Source organism: Protopterus annectens, chromosome 17.part0 (assembly GCF_019279795.1).
Source record: "Protopterus annectens isolate FY-2018-M chromosome 17.part0, PAN1.0, whole genome shotgun sequence".
NCBI lineage: Eukaryota > Metazoa > Chordata > Ceratodontiformes > Protopteridae > Protopterus > Protopterus annectens.
The window spans coordinates 540,098,962-540,114,853 of NC_056751.1; the positions used below are offsets into that span (position 1 = coordinate 540,098,962).

Below are 15,892 nucleotides of genomic sequence, written 5' to 3' on the forward strand. Positions count from 1 at the left end.
CAATAGAGAGGTGTCAACTAATCTTTGAGAAGGGGATAAACATGACTTTTCAATTAAGTTTGAAGCCTAGGCTGTTGAAATGATGAATAGTAAAGTGGAAACATGCCAGAGTATCTTCAATGGAAAGAGCAATAATGCGGCAATTATTCAAGTAGGGTAAATGTGAATGTGTTGATGTCTGCAAAAGTTTATGACTGGCTATTCACTTTGACAAGACTTTTTAGGTGCTGGAAACACCAAAGGGCAAAGTTGTAAACTGAAAGTGCAATGCCAAGGCAAAGAATCTTAAAAAATGCCAGAGTTTTTTTTGAGAATTAGAATGTGCTGATAAGCATCTTTCTTCATGGTCAAGAGTGACCAGGCTTTGGGAAAAAGCAGTGGTAAAATGGTTTGTAAAGTGAGAGTTTTGAATTTTGGAACGAGAAGAAAGGTATTCAGTCTAGAAATGTCCATAAAAGGTCAGTCTCTCTCTCTCTCTCTCTATATATATATATATATATATATATATATATATATACATACACACATGGGTTCCCTTCAGAAGCTCGAAATACTGAAATATTGAATTTCAGTATTTCAAGCCCAGAAATCCGAATCCTGACAACAGCAAAAGTTTAGAAGCGCGAAATTCAAAACCTCGAATACTGAAGGTTTTGAATTTCGTGCTTTTGAGCTTTTGAAGTGGTTATGTACGTGGGTAAGTGTGTGTAGTGTTAAGGGTTTTGGGTAGGGGCTGTGGTGTGTGTCAGTGTGTTTTGTTGCTGTGATGTGTGTGTGCGAGGAGAATGTAGCTTGTGTGGGGGTGTTTTGTGTGTGTTTGTATGTAGTGAGACATCAGAGTGAGAATATTTAAGTAGGGGGGTGTGGGGGTCCCCCCTGCTTTCATGTATAGAAAGGTTATGTGTTGTGTTGTGTGTGTGTGTGTGTGTGTGTGCACAGTAGTATCATGAAATTCAAAATCTCCGGTGTGCGAGATTTTGAATTTCATGGTTTTGAGTTTTCATGGTTGTGTGGATTTGGCTTTCTGGACTCGAAATACTGAAATTCGATATTTCAATATTTTGAGCTTCTGAAGTGAATCCATATACATACATACACACATATATATATATATATATATATACACACACATGGTTCCCCTTCATATGATCGAATTTCTCTAAACTAGAAAGTCATAAAGTTGAAACCAGAATCTCGAATTTAGAAAAACTCAAACATATGAAAGGGACAAAAAAAAAAAAAAATAACACCTTTCAAATGTTTCGCAGGGAGGCTTTGCCCCCCTGCACTCCCCACACCCCCCTAATTAAATATACCTACTCCGAGATTGCACTATAGTGAAGGAAAGGGAAATCTCCCATTCCACGCAGCCCCCCTGCATTCCCCCACACCCCGCTACTTAAATATACCTACTCCAAGATCGCACTTAGTTAAGAAAAGGGAAATCTCCCATTCCACGCAATACAAGTAAGCGCAAAACAGAAGATTTTCCATTCCTCTGCTATAGTGCGGTCACGGAACATTCACATTTAAACTGCTAGGGTACAGAGGGACCTGGCCCCCTGCAATAAGGTAAGTTTTATTTTTTTAAACCTAAGGCTCCCATTCACAATTTCGAGTGAAGGGAAGTTCGAGATTCTGGTCTCGATATTATGAATTTCGTGCTTCTATCCATTCGATCTTGTGAAGGGGAACTATATATATATATATATATATATATATATATATATATATATATATATATATATATATATATATAGATAGATATATATATAGATATATATATATATATATATATATATATATTTTTTTTTTTTTTTTTTGAGAAGAAACATTCTTGAATAGGAAACTTAGCCTTGCTGGGAAGAGGGAAATGGCTGTATCACTCCCTGAAACAAGTAATCCCAAATAATTTGAGAGAACAGATGAATCTGGGTCTTGAGTTAATATGGATCCTAGCTTGAATAGGAGGGAATGCCCACTAAAGCCTGTAATCAAGCCAAATTATTTTTAGAATACAGGCATATTCTGAAGATATATTTTTCCAGAGATGAAAGCAGTGAGACAGATTACCTGCAATTTGGGAAGGAAGGGTAAGAGGAGGAGGAGGGAGTTAAGATGCACAGATAGTCATTTTTTTTAATTTTATTTTGGAAAAAGTATACCTGGGATACGTATCCTTTCTTTTTTCTGTCACCCTGCCACTTTTTTTACATATATTGTTGTTGCCGAATTTTGCTGGAAATATATAAATGTTTTTTAAAAACAAAGGACCACTGTTAGGGGGACAGTTTCTGTGGTACATAAAATAGGGGACAAAACCAGTTGCTTGACCACCTCAATCAAAGAATTTATGAACACAAAATCTATATCAAGTGGTGCATTTGAGGTGAACTTTAACGACCTCAGGGAAGTTTTGCAGTCTTACCTAGGCATTTGTATGCATAACTGTTACTGTTTTGTTCTGGCATCTTACCATGCACCTCTGAAAGTTCAGTGATGTGACTTTTTCATAAGACAAGAACCTTATTACCTAGCACAACAGGCATATGAGGTTAGCAGTTTGACATGGCTAGTTATAATGACAAATGCTGAAATGTGTTTATCCATCCCAATAGTAGGAAGGGCTGACCTATGGTAATCATTCCACTGTTTCTCATCCGTGCAGGTCCATAAGGTAGAGGTGTTCAGTAGTTGGCTGAAACACAGTCTGCTCCTCTTGAGTCTGTAGAAGGGAAGGATGACAAGGTTGGAAATACCTCACCGGATGGCGATCTTTTTCTGTTATGGCTGTTTCTGTCTGCCTCTGATCTACAGTCTACTTCCATTCCTTTCCTTTCCTGTTAACCTCTGTCCTCTTCACTGTTCTCTGTATACAGAAAAGGGGACCATATATCCCAAAATGGGAAATCTACCTTCCTCCCCCAAACAGCACACTCCAATATTTTCTGTGTGTCACTCTTTTTATTGCCTTCACCTTTTCCTACTTCTGATACAGCCCCTCGTCCTATTTTATGCATTTTGCAGAAGTCCATGAATGGGGAATCCATAGTACTGTTCCTGTAGTCATTGTATGACTATATATTGTTATGTGTCTTTGCAACGCCCAGCTCAGGGAAATGCTAGAAGGTACAGCATAGCCACTAGATGGACAGCTTTATTTTGATATTCAGTAGTCTGTCAAGTAATATTTTCAGCTCTTCTGAGAGGTGCTCAAGATAAGTGAACCCGTCCTATGGACTGCATCTTTAGCTTCTGTATACATGTTTAACTGCAAGGACGGATCTCATTTGTTGTGCTACTCGGCTGTGTCAATGAGAGTACAGCTCCCTGCATGACAGTGCTGCATGTCTCATTTTAGACTGAAGATCTAAAGGTCCCTGGGTCAATCTCGGGTTTTAGCAGCATCAAAAAAACCTGATGGAGAGACAGTTTTGAGGCTGCCCCATCTCTGGAATAGAATTCCCATACATGTCAAACAGAGTACCCCACTGACCCTGTTCGATCGCAACCTTGATGAGTGGATGGAAAACCACAAATTTGTGCCAGGGGTTCCACCTTTGTCCCTCATTGGCAGGGGTGACAAGGTGCTGATTGAGGTTTCTTTTTTGGGGATAAACTCTTGGCTAGGCTTGTAAGGGTCCCAGGGCCATTAGCCTATTAACCTCCTATATGTAATGTATGCTCTGCCATGAAGCTGTGCAAGCCTTGTGAAAGTATGCAGTGCATCTCTGAGAATCTCAGCCTATAAGTCAAAATTGTACAACATTCTTTAGCATTTCAGGGATAGTAATGATAATTACTTAGAGCATTTATGGCTGTTACCTTTTATTAGAAAGACATCAGGCTGAGTAAATTGTCCACCTGCAAAAGAAAAAGAATGCCTTGAATATAAACATAGAGTCCAATTTGGACATACTTTAATAATTTAGCTTTAGTTCTGTACTTTCAGAGAGCTCATAAGTTTGCGAATTGTCAGTAGCCATCATACTAACAGGTAGAACTGTTATCTTTTAAAGTAACTTTTACTGTGGATTAGCTTATTCAGGTATTACATCTGTAGTCCCTTCTAGTAAACAAGTGAATGATCCAAAGCAGAATACATGAAAAGATTTATGCTGTTCAGCACTGCTACCAGACTTGTAAATTAAGTTCTATTTCATTAATTTTGACAACACAGCGGGGCAGTACAGCGAAAATCACATATTTATACCATGAAGGAATGAAATATAAAGTAGTATAATAATCCATTACAATACATAACATACATGACACATAATTAAAACTCTCTCTTAAAAATTATTTTTTTCTATGTGCTTTTTTCACCCCATTGCTTGCTGACTATCAGCTCTCCCATTTTCACACCTAGTCCATTTATTCGTCTGGAGATAGAGTCAGCAGTAAACACCATCATACATGCAGCCATCAGAGGTTTTCTATTTATGGCCTATGGAAAAAGGACAAAAATGACTGGTGGGCTGGGGGAGCCAAAAACCAGAATATGTTATGGAATATTTCAACTGTAAGTGCAGGCAATAGCAAATTTACTTTACAAGTAAAGCACACATCTTACAGACACTGGCATTGTGCATTATGTTGGACCATGACTGCCCAAATGGAAGGCTTCCCAGTCTATGAGAACAGTAAACGGTGGTTCATCCATAATCTGATAGCATACAATGTGGCATTTGTTAGAATATGATGAAAAGAATATATTATTTTTTTATGTGAGCTGTACCATGCATCAGTCTCTCAAATGAATTTTTGCCTGTGTTTTCCGAATTGCAATTACAATGCACTCGCTGACAAATAATGATTTTGCAATGCACTCAAGACATCCGTGAGTATGTGACCAAATGTTCTATATAAATTTTGATACATTAAACAATATGACAACAATGACATTTTCTTTTACCTGACACAATGTCTGTGCTTACAAGTGTACTAGTACAACTTGAAGGCCAAAACGCACAAAATAGAACATTATGTTCACTTACAAGAAAATGCAGAAGCATCATGATTTTACTTGCCTGGTTAAAAGATAAGAAATTCTGGACTCTCTTTTGTTTCTATAGGATAACACAGCTAGTCATTTATGAGCAAATTCTAATTTGTTTAATACAGTTTAATACAGTAAATCTAACTATGTCGTAGTATACGGTGGGCAATACCACACTGCATTTTTTATTTTAGTTGACATTGCATCATCATGTCTCCTGACAGTTATGTAGTTAAAAGTTTTGTATGGTAAAAATGCTATGTATAATAAAATTCTTGTCGTGCATCTGAATAGCTCAGATTCATTCTCACTGGTGTTCAGATACTATTAATTGGGGACATCTTCCTGAAAGACAAATGGACATAGCTTAAGTTTGTTTTTTGATGAAAATGGTCACGGTCAAAGCTTTTAATGTACACGCACAAGTATCTGGAAGGATGAAGAAAAAAAGGAAGCGACTGTGAAAACCCATATAACAGCCTCATCAGTCCGTAACTTCTCTGAACCTGGAACCTGACAAATGATTAGTGAGTGAGAATCTGACTAATTTAAACTGCAGATGACTCATGCCAAATAAGAATTTTCATTTCCATAAATGACTATCTAAAGGGACATCATATAAAAATGAAGGATCAATAAGATAACCACGGTATTTGGGTCAAATTAACCATGCCTCAAGTTTTACTAGCTATGTTACCTTTATCTTTCTTATTTATTTACATTTGTTTACCAGGAAAGTCCGACTGGGCCAGACGCCCATTTTCAGCAGAGGCCCGGGGAGAAAAGCTCCACAGAAATACATGCAATATACAATAATTAGATAGCACAATAGTATACGTACAGTAAGATACAGATCTAGCTAGTCTATACAAAGTAGTATTCAATACAGTTTTCTAGCAAATACATGTTCAAAAAGAAAAACACAAGCATTTCAGTGAAGATCAATGTGAGAAGAAATAAAGTTTGTAGTGTGTACATATTAAATAATAGTTATGACCAAATGAGATTTCCTTTATATATAATTTTGAGTAGTAATAGCACCGAGGAGAGGAAGACAATGAGGTAAGGAGTGGACAGTGTATTGAGAGATTTATAGATATCTTGTCAGTCAGGTTTGGCACAGGAGCAATGCCAGTTCTTGGATAGAGGTTCAAATAGTCTTGCTATTGTCTTAATAGTCGTACAAATATCTTGCTGCATAGACAGAATTTTTTTTAAGGATGAAAAAATAAAAATATACACTGAATGGTACGGTAAACATATTTTGCCAAGATTCTTGAATTAATTTATCTGTCATGTTCCATGAGGATTCCCCGATATAAATCTGGAGTGAAAAATAAAGCAAGTTGTTTGCCAGGAACTTAGTATTTAATCTGTCATGATGCATGTTGGGGTTATATATGGTGAATAAGTGATCAAGTGTAGTACTCAGCAACAACAGAGCTGATACATCCAGTATTTTTTGTTAGTATATGCATGGTAAATTCTTGAAGGTGTGATGCTGCTGAGTGCATGAGATATGCATGCTGTTCTAAACCAGATAAAGCTGCAAGGCTGAAATACAGCATGCAAAGATTAATATCTGCTAGTGTTTAACAAGAGCAAGCTGTGAGCAAGAATCAAGCACAAATTAGCTGATCATAGGTGAAAACAAACGATCTGTACCTTTGATGTCTGAACTATATATATGCCTAGAATTTCTCAAGTTTCACATGAAGTTACCTGACAACCTAGAAGTAATGGGTAAAATGAACTGTTTTCAACTTTTATCATTATTTATAGCATAACTTTCATGAAAAAAATGAGGTTAAACATAAGAAGTTCACAAATGAAGTTAGCATTTTTTGAAATCTCAAAAGGTATAGTAAAAATCCAAAAATTCAGAACGGAATATGATTTTCTGCAACAATGCTATTGTTAGCTGAAGTCAAGGAAAAATGTGTATATGAAAAAATGTGATACACAGTTCTATTTTCTATGAAAATAATTCAGTATCTGAGGAAAAATATTTAGTATTGTGCATGCCATCTATATACATCATAGGTGAACCTCAAGCTACGTGCAAATACGTCCATTAACAGAACAGTAAATTATTTTGTTCCAGATAACAAACATATACAGTTTTTACTGATATTCAAGAAAAGTAACTAATACACTGTAGATGATTTCTACTTGACTTTGTGTGTTATCAGAGAAGTAACAGAGACACATAATTTATGATTTCTACTTGAGTTTGTGTTATCAGAGAAGTAACAGAGGCACATAATTTCTATGATACTAAACTGACAGCAAAACAACAACTTCAAACCTGACTTCAGAAGTGCTTTCTGTACTGTGCATGTGAAATAATATGAGTCCTCAAGTGTGACTAATGTTACATTCTCCTAACTTCAATTGTATTACTAGCATTTATACTGTAAACCTCCATCCCATGTCTTATAAGTTATATCAGTTATATCTAATGACTGCTTGTAATGTGTACTGCAGACAAACTGTTTGCATACTAAATGTTTTATACATGGAATTTAATATCATGCATGTCACTACAGAAGGAATACCTGTTTTATTATTGTGTGGTATCACTACAGAACAAAATGTCTGTCTGAATCTACATGTCTTAGCTATCTACATAAGGATCTTTGTAAAAAATGTTTTATCATGGGTATCATAAATGTATCTGCTGGAGCTTTTCTCTCAGGGCTGCCACTGAAAATGGGCCTTTCCTGATTGCATTTTCCTACTAAACAAAGACAAATAAATGAAGTAATTATTTTTTTCTTGAGACATTTTACAGCTGGCATGAGTTATGCATTACCAAAGATGAGTACCAGATGACTTTTGGCTAATTTTACCTTCTGAGAAGAGAAATCATAAGCAAGTTTCTAGAGTTTGCTGATTTCAAAGTGTTTAGGTTTTAAGACATCGGGTCTGCATCATCTAATTATGGTTTCTTTCGATGAGCTATGTGTTTCAGCAACATCAGACTTTATCATCAAGATGCTCATGTGTGACTGTACTAGACTTTAGTATGGATTGCTTTACTTAAGGTTTGGATTTTTCAATAATTTTTATTTTACTGTATTTATTTACTTTTTTAGTTTTGCTCTTATATTATAGTTTGTTTTATTTCAATATTTTATTCTACCTTATTTTTTTTCTTAGAATATTAAAAGCTCTTGGCTGGTGTCAGTTACAAAAAAAAATCCCTTTTCCATTCACTTATTGAAAAAAGAATCAAATCTAGCTAATTAGTTGGAGGAACTGAGAAGTAGGATTTCCTTACCTGGAAAAAGCCGAAAGACAAATAACAACCTGCATTTTTGTTTAACTGCAAGTGCTGCTGCTAATGTGACTGCACTGGATTTTGGATATGAATTCTTCATTTAAGGTTTGAATTCTTCCATTATTTTTTGTTTTGTTTTTATTTTTGCTGTCACTATTTTGCAATTATTTTCCATTAAATTTTATTTGACCTTAAAGTTTATGTATTTATGTATTCATTATTATTTGAGATTTAAGAGTTTTTGGCTAGAGGCGGTTAGAAAACAAATAATTTTCCAACCAAGCTGAGAAGCAGGATTTCTGATTTTATGGAATTCAGTTGCATTCTTATTTAGCTGAAAGTACTGCTGGTGTGTTACTGCATTGGATTTTGGATAGGATTTCATTTATTTTTGGATATTTTTACTCATATTTTATTAGTGTGTTTTATTTTAAATTTTGTTTTACCTTAATTTTTTTTCTTGTAATTCAAAAAGTTATTAGCTAGTGTCAGGAAAATTATTTTTCTATTCAATGACAAGAAGGAATTAAATGTAGCTATTTAGTGGGAGCAGCTACAATGCAGGATTTCTTATTTAGGGTATTTAACCACGATCTTATTTAGCTACAGATTCTGTGAGGCAACTGTTGGTATGTGACTGCAATGGATTTTTGATTAGGTTTCTTCACTTAAGGATTGGAATCTTATTTTTTTTATTTTCCCTTTTATTATATTACAGTTCATTTTGTTTTAAATTTTGTTTTATCGTAAAGTTTTTTTTCTTCAAGTTTTAAAAGCTGTTTGCTAGTGTCATTTAGGAAAACTCCTTTTCTGTTCATGGATTGAAAAGTAATTGTATCTAGCCAATTAGTGGGAGGAGCCGATAAAAAGAATTTCTTATTTAGGGTATTTATCTGTATTCCTGTTTAGATGCAAATGCTGTAAGACTACAACTAGTGTGTTACTCTACTGCCTCCCCACCAGCCCAGCCTGTTCCTGTTATGCTTATCAGGAATTACATCTATCTAATTAGTGAGAGGAGCTGAGAAGCAGGGTTTCTTATTTAGGGTATTTACTGTAAGTGCTGTGAGACTACTCCTGCATTGTGACTGTACTGGATTTTCCCCACCCATCTGCCTTATTTCAGGTTTGCTTTCAAACTTGTTGGCTTTAGAGTTACCAACACTTACTGTAAATTTGATGTTGGGAGTTCCTCCCAGTCTAAACTTCTCAATCTAGTTGGCACTGAAAAATCAAAATAGAAAGGCCTAACAGGCTTTTAAAGCTTGAAAGCTTGAGTTTGCTTCTGTTTCATATCATTCAATTCAGAGCACACTGCAATATTCAGAGTATTAATGCTCTTTTTTTTTTCCATCTTACTTTTAAAAATTTTAACATCTAGGAATAGATTACCTATAAATAGGGAACCTGAGAACAGCATCTTAAAAATCAGCTTGGGACTAGTGAATCTGGTTTTGCTCCTGTTGAGTGAAGGAGGAGAGAGGCACCATTTTCTAGCCTTCCTAAAGATTACCAGACACTGGAAAGCCTTAAAATTGCTTCTTAGGAGCCAGCGTGGTATTATGGCTACTGCTCTGATCCTAGTGAGAGAAGTAGAGGGGGGCATTGATTCCGGATTGTATCTGGGCAGTGTAAATGAGACATCACTGCTTGGTCTGGCTGCAGTTTTGGTGAGAACTTCCTCAGGTCCTTTGTACTGCTTGGCTTTCTGTTACAACCAGCTGCTGTAGCTTCTATCCCAATAATTTATCATGATAAGAATATGGAAAGTGTACTGTACCCAGGATCATCTGGGTTAATATTTCTCAGGAAGTAGCTTGGAGTTAGAACTACTCTTTTCCTTCTGGTGAAAGAAATAGCAAAATGTGATAGATTCCTTGCAGCATGCAGCTGTGTTGGAACTTGCAGTACGTGCGTTATCATACAGATAGTACCTGCAGTAACCAACTCCAAACCTCAGAGGAGCTAATTCCCCCCTTCAGTCCTCAATACTGAACCATGGATTTGTAGTTGCCAACTGTTTCTGCAACCAGCTGGGTTGAAATGAGCATCCTGTGACAATGCAGCTTTACTGACAAGCACCTAGTACTTAAACAAAGTAGCACAATGTGTGAGAGATGTGGTTATATAATGTTATTGGAGGCAACTCTCTCTCATAAAGCCACAACAAATATTATGCAGCTTATCACTGCCACACAACACTACACTGTTAGAATCACAGACAGCTCAGACCAAACACACAGACCTACATATGCCAAAGCTCTTAAAAATAACCTACCAAAGGCCTCCTTAATGTAACCTAAGAAGGAAATATCCTCAGCAACCTCACAAACACACAATACAGGCTGCACCTACAGTGAAACATACATCTAAGAGTCACAGTGACTCCAATCAAAAGCTCATAAGGCAAGCCCCACCCACTCCAATATCCTAGTCATGGGAGACTCCTTAGGGAGTCACACACATGCACCTCTCCCAAGGCAGTGCAAGCAAAGGGTCACAGTCAGTTGTCTCCCAGTTGCCAGGATTTGCCATATCACACATGGACTCACATTCTTGCACCACAAGTGCACACATGGCACATTCATAGTGTCCGAGGGTATAAGTAACATGAGATGCACCTCACTGGACTAGATGACGAGAGGCATGATGCAGTCTTCAGAATATGAGTCTGAGGCAGGTATGAACCTAGTCTTGAGCGGCATGCTTCTTCTTCTTCTTCTTTCGGCTTTTTCCCGGTTAGGGGTCGCCACAGCAGATCACCATGTCCGCACATTGATTGGCAGTGGAGTTTTACAGTGTCGAGTTGCCAGCCCGGCGCCCAACCTTCCACAGAAAGCACATTCACACTTACACCTAGGGCCAATTTAGAGTGTCCAATCCACCTGCAACATGTCTTTGGGATGTGGGAGGAAACCGGAGCACCCGGAGGAAACCCACGCGACCACAGGGAGGACATGCAGACTCAGCACAGAAGGCACCCCAGCCAAGAATCGAACCGGAGAACCTCTTGCTGTGAGGCAGCAATGCTAACCACTGCACCACCGTGGCCGCCCTTCTTGAGCGGCATGCTACCATCACCAAAAATGAATATGAACAAAAGACTATTAACTTCAACAACTGGCTTAACTTCTGCTGTCATTCTAATGGGGTGCATTATAAATATCAGTCTGTGAGGAGATAGTAGATGGTCATCACTGCTTTGACAATGATGACCTGCACCCACCGCCCAACCCCAAGGCTTTTGTTTATTGACTATGTCCTTGTCTATTCCACAGTGTCTTTTTAGGCAATATAAGTTTTCTAAAGCTTCTAATATAACAAAACAAAAAACAGATAACATTAAGGTATTGTTGCTCAGTGCTAGGAGCCTTAAGAAAAAACTCCACTCCCAACAAGCACTCCTTACCCTGTTCACTGATATATTCATGATCACATAGGCATGGTTCAACTCAATCAGTGCACAGTTCAAATGCCTTCCACACATGACAAGATAATGAACTAGAACTTCCTCTGTCCAGCTTACTATTAACAAAACCCTTATTATACCACAGTTAACTGTTGCCCCCCCCCCTTTGTCCCCCTCAACCCATACCTCTTACCTAACCAGTAAGTTGTCAATATGCATTAAAACAAACGCAATTTTCCTAGGAGACTTCAATTACCCCTCCATTAACTGGGAGACTTATACATACTCAGACATAGCACAGAAAATATACTGTAAGACTCACCACATGAACGTAAAGGCAGAATAAAATTGTAAAACTTCCTTTAATAACAGTGGATAAGCGCTTTCACGTACTAGAAGTACGCTTCTTCAGATCTTAAACATACTAAATCATTGCTATCTTTCATACAAAAACTTAAATCATGATTAAATCATTAAACAATTAAGTAATCAATCTATCAATTAAGAAACATCTTAAAATAAAAGGGTAATGTAGGACTCCTATTCAAAATGAGTCTATTGATATTATACTCTGTTATAACAGGAAGTATATTAAATATGAATATAAATTATTAAACAAATGTCTTGAGACACATATTATAAAATCTATATACCATAATTTCTTTTAAAAATATATCTAAATTATATGAATCTATAAAACTTTTTATAGCTATTTATTACCTATTTAGAAAAATAAAACGTAATTCTAAAAATGTATATATATGAAGCCACAGTTCTAAGTAACATACATATATATAGAAAATCACTAAATGATGTAAAAAATGTGTACATGTCTGGCCAGATTTTTCTGGAGTTCATCAATGCAAACTTTCTGGACCAATTTAGTCTGCACTCCAAACAGAAGCGGTACAACCTTGGACTTAGTCCTTATGAATACGTGGCAGCTTTACTTTCCACCAATTTTAACTTCCTTCTTGCTTTCTAAAAATCAGTCACAATAATCTTAAGATTTAAGCTGGAAGCATCTCCCAGTACCTCACTATTCTGAGATTATGCCAAGGATAATCTACTAAAACTAAGTGATGACCTGTCTAAATTCAAAATCCACTTTCAACTTGATGACCCCACTTCTTATGCAAAATAAAATCTCACTGCATGTAAAAATAAATGTAAATCTCACGTCGCCAATAAAACTCTTTTTTAAAGTTAACAAAGAACTCCAGACCCTGATGAAATCCAAAGCCAGATATGAGGTAAAAATAGCAACTCAAAGGAAGGAGAACCACAAACCCTTCTTTAGCTGCATTAGAAATCTCATAAAAAAATGTTCTGCAGTGCAAAAAGCTGATAGCAAAGAATATCACATACTCAGACCCAGAGGATATAGTCATTCAATTAGCAGATAAATTTAGTTCAAAATGTACCCCTTCCCCTCCTAATATTTTAAGATCACATACCTGCATTTACATTCCTTTTGCTCTTACTGCAAGTTCTGTCAGGGCTTCCAGCTCAGCTCCAGTGGCAGCGAATGTCTTGCCATTCTGCTTGCACTTCTCTATCCTTTCTTTCACAGATGGACAAAAAAAAAGGGATGATCCTCATTGAAGGCATTCATGAAGGGCTTCTTTGAGTTGCCCACAAAGTCACACAGAAGCAGCCATGGGTGGCATCTCATTGTAATGTCAGACCCAGCTGCTTTGGCCCCTCCATGCCCTTTATTATGCATAAGGTGCACAAAGAGGTTGCAGATGTCCAACATGGTAGAAATTATTGTTTCTGGTTGTTTACAAGTGTTGGCTGTTAGCAGGTTCTTTAGAGTAGATGGGGCTTGTTGGGCCAGATCCCTCTGGAATATATCATATGGATGATGTAGTTCAGGGTCTGAAGTGTACAAAATGCCTGAACTGTATGCCTGCTTTCCTAATCTATCCATTGTTCTACACACTTTATTAGGTGGGTGGATGGAATGAGAATTCTTCAGAAGTTCTCTATTTGTACCTGCAGCCACAATGATGGAGTACACTTCTGGGGATGTAGCCAAAAACAGTCTGTGCTTTGGAGGTCTGAGTATCCTATCCAGTTTCCTGGGAATTGCCTAACAGTTGTCTGGCTCCTGCATAATCTCCAAGCTGCTAAGTCTACAAGTTTGTCAGCCAGAGGTACCACCCAAGATATAAATGGTCATGATGTGAACTGTATCATCTTGATATGAAAGTCTACAGGCCAACCTCCCCTTTGGCACATAACTTCCAGGATATCGACAAATGAGGCATCCTTTGGAAGGGATAATGCGGAATAGGTGCTTCCTTTTGCAAATCCTCTTTTTTTGGTACATTAGGCCTGGCTTCATCTGACTCCTCAGAGGAATGAAGCTGCTGTGAAGCAGTGGGTTTGAGACTTACTGTTCAGCATCAATCACTGGGCACTTGAAGAGAAGTTGGAGCCAAGAACGGAAGGGTGTCTGTGTGTGGATCTGATCCCGAGAGCCTCACTGAAGGTTCTAGTTGAGGAACCAATCTTCCGTTACAACACTTGAAAAGCTGATCCAACCACTGCATCATCCAAAGATCTCACTTGAGTCAATGGATCTGAAAACCTTTAGAATTCCAGAAGACAGTAGAAAGTGCCAAGCCCAAAGTATTGGAAGGTTCCAATACAGGGACTGGAACTGAGTAGCCAAAGGTCAATGGCCCTAAGGGCAGTGGAGCTAAACACATGAAATCCAAGGCTCAAACATCAAGGTAATCAATCCAGCCCGTCTTAGGACTGTATTGGCTCTGATGAGTTTGAAGACAAAAGAGTCAGATCCAGAAAACTCTGTGCCAAAGCTATCTGGGAAGTCTGCAGTGAGGACGCAGAGCTCAGGATGAAGAATAGATCCTAGGACATCTGACTCAAAGCTCTGACTGGTAAAGGAACAGAGACAGGGGTGAAGTGTGTGTGGATCTGAGTACCTTTGGAATGGATGGCATTGGGATGTCCTTCAGAGGTCCTCCTGTAAGACCTAAAGAATTTTCTTGATAACACCAATGAAGGTCTGGATGGGGCTCACTAGCATGCCTCTCAACTGTACAGATTTTCGCAGACTGTCCAGATTTTGGCCTCATATTTTTGGTCCATTTTTCATAAAATTGTGGCTTTCTGGCAAATTACTGGGAAATCATTAAAGAGTAAAGTTAGAAAATAATGACAAACATTTGAGTTTCAGACTTCATATCCTTCAGAAAATTGATGCTAATGCAAAACCTGTTATTCTATCAACTTTCTAAGTTTGTAAGAGCAATATTTAAAAATTGACCCTAGTTTTGAGCCTTTGTCCCACTTTTATTTATGGATTTGTCCAAATTTTTTGCTCTAAGAGGTTGAGAGGTATGCTCACTGGTCAGACTTCTCTCCTAACACTTCCTCTCTTGGAGAATCCTGCAGAACTATTGGTTCCAAATGAATCAGATCTGTAGCAGGAGAAGTGTATTTTGGTGTCCTCACCAATGAATATTCAAGATTTGGCTGCTTCGGAGCAGAAGTGGGAGACATCAGGTCCACCGGTTTCTTTTTGGGATCTGAGTCTGTAGGCTTCGTAGGCTTTTTAGCATGTTTCTTATGCTTCAATGTTTCTGGATCCAGAGGAAGTAAACCTTTAACTATAAGCTTGTTCTTCCTGTCCGAGAGAGCCCTAATCTCAATACCCTTATATGGCTGTAAGATCAGGTCTCACATAAATACAATTTTGTCAGAATAAATCCTACATAAAGACCTAGAAATGCAGCCTCATTAAAGCAAGCCTATATATTCAGTTTTATATTTCACATTTTACATGCAATTTCAGTAAGTGCAATTTCAAGAGAAAACCGTGTTTCAATGGATACAAATAAGCTCAGTGAAATAACCTCCAGGCCAAATCACTGATAAGGATAAGACATCCTAACAAAATGTGCAAAACATTTTCTGGTTGTCAAAGACCGTGTAGAAGATACAAAAACAGATGGATAGGAGACAGGCACCTGCAATAATAGCATATGTAGATGGTATAAGGATTAGGAACCAAGGTAAAAGAGGCATGTAAAACTGTGTATGAAATTTAAAAGGTTTTAATATTAAGAGCGATACTTTCAAGACAGCAGTCAATTTAAATGTTCAGAAATTAGGTTCAGAAGTTTAGAGGAAAGAATAGTTCTGATTTCAGTTACAAAAGGACAGTCTA

General features: G+C 37.4%; 1 protein-coding gene across 1 annotated transcript in view; it reads right to left on the reverse strand.

Moving 5' to 3' along the window:
* LOC122791368 (mucin-6-like) overlaps positions 1–15,892 on the reverse strand; it is a 451,712-nt gene that overhangs the window by 304,321 nt on the left and 131,499 nt on the right. Inside the window, exon 3 of the mRNA XM_044059083.1 lies at positions 3,826–3,864. The gene's annotated coding sequence lies outside the window, so the exon portion shown is untranslated. The remainder of the gene's footprint in view (positions 1–3,825; positions 3,865–15,892) is intronic.